The sequence below is a fragment of the Chiloscyllium plagiosum genome, unplaced genomic scaffold, assembly GCF_037043375.1.
Source record: "Chiloscyllium plagiosum isolate Xiang-an unplaced genomic scaffold, Cpla_swu_hap1 HiC_scaffold_18, whole genome shotgun sequence".
Lineage (NCBI taxonomy): Eukaryota > Metazoa > Chordata > Chondrichthyes > Orectolobiformes > Hemiscylliidae > Chiloscyllium > Chiloscyllium plagiosum.
In genome coordinates, this window is record NW_028270156.1 from 30,618,816 (window position 1) to 30,629,061 (window position 10,246).

The 10,246-nt window shown below is 38.3% G+C and overlaps 1 non-coding gene across 1 annotated transcript; it reads left to right on the plus strand.

Annotated features, from left to right (window-relative positions):
- The first annotated feature begins 2,881 nt into the window (after window positions 1–2,881).
- On the plus strand, window positions 2,882–2,985 carry LOC122558145 (U6 spliceosomal RNA). The gene has a single exon (XR_006314046.1). It is a non-coding gene; the product is annotated as a U6 spliceosomal RNA (small nuclear RNA).
- Window positions 2,986–10,246: the final 7,261 nt, after the last annotated feature.

Here is a 10,246-nt window from a genome sequence, read left to right on the forward strand (position 1 = left end):
ATAATAGTCAGAGCAGTCAACCCCATTCATGCCCTAACCTCTCATTGACAATTGATTTGAAAATATGTTGAAATAGAAGTCACTGGAAAAGCAACCAGGATTAGTAAGTCTGAATGATTCCCACATTTACCTTCTCCATCCTGTCCCTTGCCTCCATCCTGGCCTCTATCTGCACTGTGTCAGTCCAGGATGCTATTTTTCTCTGACAATGTACTGCTGAGTTTTCAGTAAAAAATGTTTCTTCAAACCATCAGGGAGCCATCAAAGCTTGGGAGCTTTCCAAAAAAAACTTCAGTCCAATGACTCAGTACAGAAGATGAGAAATAACATTGCTGAGAGGTGCTGATAATTTGAAAAAGTGTGGTTAGTTTGTTAAAGTGTAGGAGAAAGGAACATTTGCCCAATATTGTTGAATAGTATCTAATAATGAACAAATCACAGCTGGCTAAATGACACCATGGTGCTCCACACTAACTGAAACACACAGACATGACAATTATTAATGAACCAAACAGCCATCTGCTTACGTGGCACATTGATGTGAAATATATTAACAGTCTTTGAAAATAGGAATTATTTGACAGGAAAACCTTACTAAAATAAACAGTTATAAATAGATGCTTGGGCCATAGCCTCAGTTGCATACTGAGGATGTGTGAAAGGCATAATAACAATTCATTTATTTTGGTTAAAAATGATCTGATTCCTTCAATAAGAGAGATCTCATTCTGTACAGTTTCATGCACCATGTTCCCAAATAAAATTGGTCTGCATTATTTCTAATTCATCTTATTACTTCAAACACCATTGTACTAACAACTTATCTCAATACAGAAATAGGTTTTTAATGACTCATTATACCACACAATCAAATACCTGTGGCTCAGGTCCAACACTTCAAAGGTTCGGTATGACTACCTGTACACTACAGTTCAGTAGGAATACAACAGGTGAATGCATAATTCATAAAGTTTTTGTAATGTTAATGTTACTAGTTCTGTTTGGCGTAAAACCTTTCCTCTATATTGCCATTTTCAATCGGTTTCATACATAGATCAGAATTAAAAGCATTTGGCTCTTTGAGCCTTCTCGGTTATTCAAAATGATGATTTGGATCTGTTTCTGTTTCAATTTATCCCCAATAACCTTTGATTTCCACGAAGAACAAAAATCAATCTGCCTTAAAAATATTTACTGACCCCATACCCATTACTTTTCAGGCAGAGTTCCAAAATCTTACAAACCTCAGGAAAAAAAAATACCCTCATCTCTATCCTAAGGGCAACCTTTAATTTTAAGCCAGTGTCCCTTAGTTCTGGAATCACTCAAGAGGAAACATCCTTTCCACATTCACCTTGTCAAGGTCTTTCAGGATATAGTACATTTCAATCAAATCACCCCTCACACTTCTAAACTCCAGTGAAAATAAGACTATTCTGTCCAACTTTTTTGCATCCATTTCCACATAACGTACACTGCTTACTCCAGATATCAATCTAGGAAATCTCCGCTAAACTGCCTCTAATTCATTTCTATCCTTCCTTAAACAAAGAAACAAAACTGCACACAATATTGGAGATGGGATCTCAAAATGCCCTTTATAAATTATTTTAATCACAAAAACTGAAATTGCTGGAATAACTCAGCAGGTCTGGTAGCATCTGTGGAGAGAAAGCAAAGGTAATGCTTTGATCCCAGAGCTCTTCTTCAGAATCTTAGATCCTCCAGCAATTTCCTTTTTCTGAAGAAACAAAGTTTCAGAAGAAACAACAATCTCTGTTTCAGAAGAAGAGCTACTGGACTAAAACATTAACTCTGATTTCTCTCCACAGATGCTGCCAGACCTGCTGAGATTTTCCAGCAATTTCTGTTTTTGTTTCCAATTTCCAGCATCTGCAGTTCTTTCGGTTTTTTATCCTTATTTTTATGTCCAGTTCCTCTTGTAGTACAGGATAGGATACCATTTGCCTTTCTTATTTCTTGCTGTACTTGCTTACTGATATTTTGTGACTCATGCATTAGAACATCTGGATCCCTCCATACCTCCTTCGCATTTTCTCACATTATACTCCATCTGCCAGAATTTTTGTCTGCTCACTCAGTCTGTCTATATCGGTCTGCAACCTTGTCATGACTTGCTTCTATCAGATGGTAATCCAAACTTTTAAAATTTAAAGCTGCAAAAACCCAGAATTTCTGAAATCTCAAAGAACAAAGGTCACCAACGCTTGTAAACACCACAACTGCAAGTTACCATCCACGTCACACACCAACCCAAACTTGGAAATGTATCGCCATTCCTTTACTGTTGCTGAGTCAAAATCCTGGCAATCCTGAATAACACTATGTACACTGCGAGAACTGAAACAGCTTAAAAAGATGGCTCACCACTAATTTCTCAAGAGCAATTAGAGATGGCTAATAATAGATGGTTTTACCATTGATGCCTACACACCATGAATGAATAAAAAAGGACTTTATAAATACTCTACAATACTTCACTTGTAGCTCTTACACTATTTTCTGCCTTTGACCTCTACATTCCATACAAATGAACACTAATTCCCATTACAAAGTCTACAAATGCAAATAGAACAATAAGAGTCAGCAATATGCAAAGTGCTCCTTTCTATCTCATCAAATTAGTCTATTATCACAGTTATATAGTTCGATTAAGCTCCATTGTTATATTGTGATTAAACATTTCAGATCAGTTTATTACTATAAATACAAGTTATCAGACCATCAGAAATACAGATGAATGAGTTCCATACATTCCAATAGATACTTTATCTGAGAGGATACACTTGCCTTAGGCTCACTAATACAGTACATTCTGTGCTTAGCAGAAAAGTGTTTTAATTTATCATGTGCTAAACCCACAAACAGCCATTTGCACATACCATTAGTGGACTGCTACAGAGAAGATTAGCAAGACCCCTGTGAAAGAATGAGTCACAGATACATGAAACATTTCATATTTTTATATTCAAAGCAAGGACAATAGATTTGGGGCTACCAAGAGAGCTTTAAGAATATTATTGCTTAAAGAAGGCACAGATAGTTAATCAGCAGCTGAAGTGCCAGGCAGAGATAGCAGCATTCATGAAGGGACAGGGGAAAGCAGGCACAGTACCCCAAAGCCAAGAGTTGGTAAGAAGTATCAGAGAAAGAATGTGGGCTCAGAAAAGAGAGATAAACCATACATCATAAATAAAAGCCTTAGCCAAAGAGGTAATTATAAGGAGCTATTGTACGTTCTGGAGGTGAAGTTATCAATCCATTAGGAAAAACGGATTAAGTACATGAAAAAAAAAAATCAGTGCAAAAGACCATAAAGGAAAGGCAAGAGAATGTTAAAAAATGAGTTCTCACCTCTCACACCAAGGATCGCATTATCATTCAGCTCCTCAAGGCACAGTTGGAAGGAACATTTAAAGAGCCATAAAATAAATTGAGATTGGGGCCTTTCTAATTTTGCAGTCCCAATTTATTTAAGCTGAAAATGAACATTTTTATGATATCTAATGAAAGAGACTAATAGGAGAAAGGAAGTCAGGATTGCAAAGGGACTGGGATTGAATTGAATTGAATTTATTGTCATGTGTACCGAGGCACAGCAAAAAGCTTTGCCTTGCGAGCAATACAGGCAGACCACATAGTTAAATAGCATAAATAAGTAAATAATAGGTAAATAGCGGCAAAAACCAAAACAGTTACAGGCGAATGTGAAGAGTTTGTGAGTCCATTCGGTATTCTGATAATAGTAGGATAGAAACTGTTTTGAAACAGGCTGGTGCATGTTCAGGCTTCTGTACCTTCTCCCCAATGGTGGAGATTGTAGAAAAGCATTGCCAGGGTGGGATTGATCTTTGAGAATGCTGGCAACCTTTCCTTAACAGCGGGTCTGGTAGATGGATTCTATTGATGGGAGGTTGGCCCATTTAAGCCACAATTTCAGTCAGACAGTTTACAGAGGCTACTGCTAGGGATTTAGAAGTTTGTGTGGAAGAATATGCTTGGTGTCATAGACTGGGAATACCTATTTTACTGTGGAAGAAGTGGGAAAACTCTGTCTTCCTTGCAGAAAATGGAAAAACTTTAGAAGTCAGTATATGTCATTTTAATTGTTTAAAAAAAAGGCAGGAAAACCTAAGTAAGCAATACACAGATGCAACACTATGAAAAAATAAGTGTTAAAAAGCCTGAAAGCAGTAAATTACTGCCAAACAGTCAATGATGCAGTTTAATGTTTTATTGAAGAATTCAATGAATTATTACAGAAACAAAGTGTGAAGAAAACTGGCAATCAAACAGCAAACTCCAAAATTGTGAAACTTGTTTGATTGCTGTAGTAAAGAATCTATCAATTGGTGAAAACAAGAATAAGCTTATGAAAGCTGATTTAAAGCAATATTGAAGTGATGCGTATTTGAAATACCTTTGCAGTAATTGGATTAATTAGCACATTGAGAACAAATGCAAATAAGATACACCTCCTAGCAGAATCAAAGGAGAACATTACTGCTTTGATACAGCCAACTTCAAATACTTCATACAGCCAACAATATAATGTTTTGTTTTGAAAAAAAAGTAACTGCAGAAGTAACACATAGTTACAGAGTTGCAGAAAAGAAAGAGATTGCATACCTTAACATTGCACAAACTCATTTGGAAAAGATAACCGAGGCCTTCATAGAAGAAATATCTGAATGTATTTATCTAGATGTATTTATGTATGACATCTTTTTAAATTTAAAGTTGATGCAAGTGCCAAGGTCAGACCATTTACCTTAGCCTACAGAACCAATAGCAGAACTAAAAAAAGGAATCTATTGCGATAACATACAATGGTATAAAATAGGTATTTCATGTTTTTCTTAAAAGTGGCAAATCAAAACAGGCTCAAGCAAATTCAACAAAAGAATGACCAAGACTGTGCTACCATTCACCAGTATTGTGTTGAAATATGGCCAGACAAAAAAATCCAGCAAGCCAGCAAGTCAGTACACATATTTTGAAGACTGAATATATTTCATAATCAAGGACAATTTATAAGTGAATGGAAAGAGACTGGTTATTTCAGCTTTGCTTTGGAAGGATGCATTTGAAAGGATTCACCAGGCTTGATTAGGCATTGCCCAGGTATATACCAGAGACAGTCAATGATGTTATGGCCAGAAATCTCAAGAGATTGAATCCCCAACATCTCTTTGTGAAATCCTCAAATTATGTAGAATTGACATGTCTGGGTAACACTCCTATCATCAACAAAATATGCAAAAAGAGATGAATACTAAATGCAGGAATGAGCAAGACAGCCCATTTGAGCCCATCCATGAATCTTTAACTGAAGTTATTCTGACAGCAGAAAATTCTGGTGAACAATTGATAAAATAGAAGTCATTATTAATGTCAGGCACTGTTGAGTGAATAGCAATATTTCAGTAAGACAACTCAGAGTCTGAAAGTCTACTTCACCAATCAAACTGCAAAATGTGTGTACCTCTTTCAATGAGAAAAATGTTGTCTGACCCAGAAGTGCAGGATGCCACAAAGAAGAAAGTTCTTTTTTTCAGTAGGGCAGTAATCTTCCAGGATGGATTAAAACTCAATCAGATGATTTTATGAGATAAGAGTTAACAGAAAAGAAATCCTCTGCAAAGGAAATTCAGGAGATTAAGTGTCCTCCAGATAACGTAATGGATCTAGATTAGATTACTTACAGTGTGAAAACAGGCCCTTCGGCCCAACCAGTCCATACTGACCCTCCAAAGACTGACCCTCCAAAGAATAACCCACCCAGACCCATTTCCCACTGACTAATGCACCTAACTCTATGGGCAATTTACCATGGCCAATTCACCCGACCTGCATATCTTTGGACTGATGTGGAGGAAACCAGAACACCTCTACACAGACACGGGGAGAACTTGCAAACTCCACACAGACTGAGGCTGGAATTGAACCTAGGACCCTGGTGTTGTAAGGCAGCAGTGCTAACCACTGAACCACCATAAGACTACAAAGAATAAAGTCCTCTACAATTGATATTCAGGGTGTTAAAAAAAAAACCTCCAGGAGGAAAATGGCCTACAGATCAGAAGATCAACAGTCCTTAAGTAGACATCTACCATTTTCCACCATTGAGGGTGTGTCTGTGAAAAGGAGGGGGAGGGATATGTTTTTTTTTAAATTGGTTCATTCATGGGATATAGCAGGCACTGGCTTATTGCCCTTCCCTGCCTTCTTGAACTGTTGCAGTCCATTTGCTGTTGGTAGAAACGTAATGCTATTCGGAAGGGAGTTCCAGGAGTTTGATCCAGCAACATTAATGCTTCTAATTCAGGATAGCAAGTGGCTTGGAAAGAAATTTGCATGTGGTGGTACCCTATAACTAATCTCCAGGTAAGCCCAAGATAAAGCAGAGGCAAAGGAGAATTGGTGGTAGCTAACTACAACAAATAACCTAATTGAGTACCACAGACTGATACTGGTAACAAATATCCAACCTGGGAAAATAATAAAATGACCATATGTAGGTAGGCATGATAGTTAAAATGCTCGACTGAAGAAGCTCCAGCCTACACCCTGTATAGAGTGACATGCATATACTTCAACAACAACAAAAACAAAAGTTGCTGGAAAAGCTCAGCAGACCTGGTGGCAGGTGTGAAGAGAAATCAAAGTTAATGTTTCAGGTCTGATGACCCTTCCTGCATATAGTTAGTTTGCCATAAATAAATCATTGTTAAAAAAAGTCTAGTCATACTTGTACCATAAAATAGCATTTCACAAATGTCATTTTGAACAGAACTTGACAACAAAAGATGGTGACACCGATGAACAGACTTCAAACATATGTATGACAGTAGTTTATAACTATTTACATATAGCTACAGTTTAATTACCTGTATTAATCAGTCATTATTATTAAGTACAGAAATCTGGTCCATGCTTTCCATCAACTTGGCTCTGAAAAATCAGGTAATTTGGGGAATTTTGTGTACTTGATTAGATTAGATTACCTACAGTGTGGAAACAAGCCCTTCGGCCCAACCAATCCACACCGACCCTCCGAAAAGTAACCCACCCAGACCCATTTCCCTCTGACTAATGCACCTAACATTATGGGCAATTTAGCATGGCCAATTCACCTGAACTGCACATCTTTGGAATGTGGTAGGAAACTGGAGCACCCGGAGGAAACCCAAGCAGATACAGAGAGAATGTGCAAACTCCACACAGACAGTCACACAAGGCTGGAATCGAACCTGGGATCCTGGTGCTGTGAGGCACCAGTGCTAACCACTGAGCCACCAGTTTAAAATCTTCAACTTCACTGATGACTCTGATAACGGGGAGGCTCATCTTCCAGCTCTCAACTCCACCCACCCCCACACTGTGAAAAGCGACAAGAAAGAATTCACACTAGCGAAATGCCTCATACAGAAATCAGGTCAGCATTTTGTGTTTTTTTGTAATGCCAGCATTGTGGATGATATGCTAACAAGGCAATGGATAAGCAAATAGATAGTGTCCCAAGAGGACATATGAGTGCTCTAGATTCTTGCTGTAGATTAGTGTTTGACTTACCTTTATAGTTGTAGGAGAAACATGTATCAGGAGTAAGCAAAGACTTGGAAAAGGCATTTGACTCCTTCATTAATGACCTCCACAGTTTAGCGCATAAATGTGAAGATAGCACGATAAAAGGTGTCCCAATCAGAAATGGAATAGTTGCCAGAGTTTTAGACAAAACTCTGTCAGAGTCCCACATATAGGAGTAATCTAATATTGAATAAAGTAATGCAATTGCCTTGATCTGTCAAGGCCCGTAAAAATATTTGTGTTGTTATTAGGGCAGGGAGAAAAATCTGGAGCTTTGAGGGTTTTTTTGTTTCCAGTTTATTTGATGCAGAAGTGAAAGTTCATCATCGCAGCAGCCATGTGACTCTGAAAGTAAGAAACCCAGTCACCATCTTGGCATGGCCCTGCTGTGTGCACTTTCAAACCGGACTCACTGCCAGCACTCTCAGATGAGATTGAACAATTCAAGAAAGCAGGGTAAAAACAATGACTGCAGATGCTGGAAACCAGATTCTGGATTAGTGGTGCTGGAAGAGCACAGCAGTTCAGGCAGCAATCGAGGAGCAGTAAAATCAACATTTCGGGCAAAAGCCCTTCATCAGGGCTTAGCAGTAAAGTTAAATACAATGACAGGGAAATAATGGAAACTAGATACAGTCCAGAATGGAGAATGCTGATGATGAAATGAAATTGCTTGTATGGATCTCAAATTAATTTAAAAATTGGATAAAATTGAAGAAAGAAACCAAAACAGTGAAAACGAATTCAACGTCCCAAAATTTTTCAAAAGGATTGAACAAATTAGAAATGTGTACCACAGTATGCGCAGAGCAATGCAACACCATTTTTCTGCTTATACCCAGGAAAGTCCCACATCAACTTCTGTAAAGAGGCAGAAATGAAATAAAGACAATATTCCAGGAAAGTGTTATTTCATTGATCAATTTTTTTTCAATTCACTCAGAGTATGTGGGTGTCAGTCGCTGAATCGCAGTTATTGCTCATCCCTCATTGCACTTGTGAAGGTGATGGTGAGCTGCCTTCATGAGTTGCTGCAGTCTATTTGTTCGAGGTGGACCCACATACCATCAGGAAGAGAGTTCCAGGATTTTGACGCAGTAACACTGAAGAAACGACAATGTATTTCCAAGTTTTCATATTGGCTTGTAGGGGAACTTGCAGGTGGTGATGTATCCATGTACCCTTATCCTTCTAAATGGTAATGGTCATAACTTTGAAAGGTGCTATCTGAGGAACCTTAGAGAATTTCTGCAGTGTCTCTTGCAAATGGTACACTCAGCTGTTCAGTGGTGGAGGGAATCAAATTTGTGGATATGGTGCCAATCAAACAGGCCGCTTTATCTTGGATGATTCAAACTTCTTGAGTGTTGTCAGAGCTGCACCCATCGAGACAAGTGGAGAGTGTTCCATCAGACACCCGAAATGTGCCTTGCAGATGATGAACTGGCTCTGGGGAATCAGGAGGTTAGTTAACTGTGTCAAGATCTTAGTTCCTGACTTGCTCTGATAATCTTCTAAGCCACAGTTCTTATATGGCTAGTCCAGTTTAGTCTCTGGTCAATGATAATCTTCTGCAAGTTGATTCTGCAAGCGGATGATTCAGTAATACTAATGCCATTGAATGTCAAAATGTGATGGTTATATTCTCTTTGTTTAAGATGGCCCTCACCAGGCACTTGTGTGGGACAGATGTTGGATAGTATACTGATCTTTCTGCATTTGTGCATGGACTATTTCTGTATCGGAGGAGCTGCAAATAGTGCTGCACATTGTACAATGCTCAATGATCATCCCCACTTCTAACCTTATGATGGAGAGAAGGTCATTGATGAAGCAACTAAAGATGGTTGGACCTAGCACACTAATCTGAGAAGCTCATGCAGAGATGTCCTAGAGCAGAGATGCATGATCTCCAACAAACCAAAACCATATTTTTTTGGGACAAGTATGATTCTAAATACCTATCCAGGGATTTTCAGATATGGAATCTATCCCAAAACCAAATGATCAGAATTTTTGTCAACATTATTCACTTTGTCAATGCTGTCGAATGTGAAGTATATCTAATAACATCAGCAAATAAAGATTGGGAAGACCAATGAAAATCAGAATCTTCACAAAATTGGACATAAGTGGCAGAAGCTGGTACTTATCACAAAGCAAGGTATTAAAGCTTTTAATTACCTATACTATTCCATTTGGTTGTTATTGATTTTACTTGAAACTTTATTGCTGGAACAGCACAGCAGGTCAGGCAGCATCCAGGGAACAGGAGATTCGACGTTTCGGGCACAGGCCCTTCTTCAGGGAACTCCTGTTCCCTGGATGCTGCCTGACCTGCTGTGCTGTTCCAGCAATAAAGTTTCAACTTTGATCTCCAGCATCTGCAGACTCACTTTCTCCTTATTGATTTTACTATTCATCAGGATCATGCCTGCACTGAAGATCTTCTAGAGGACAATGTCTAATATCTTGGAACAAATAGAATATATAATTCATCAGATAGATGATATCAGATCCACAATCCATCATAAAGTTGAAACTTATTATTGTCAAATCACAAAATATTCTCATACAATATTACATGAGTATAAGTTTTCCATACTGAGGGGAGGAAAAGGGAAGCAGAAGAAGA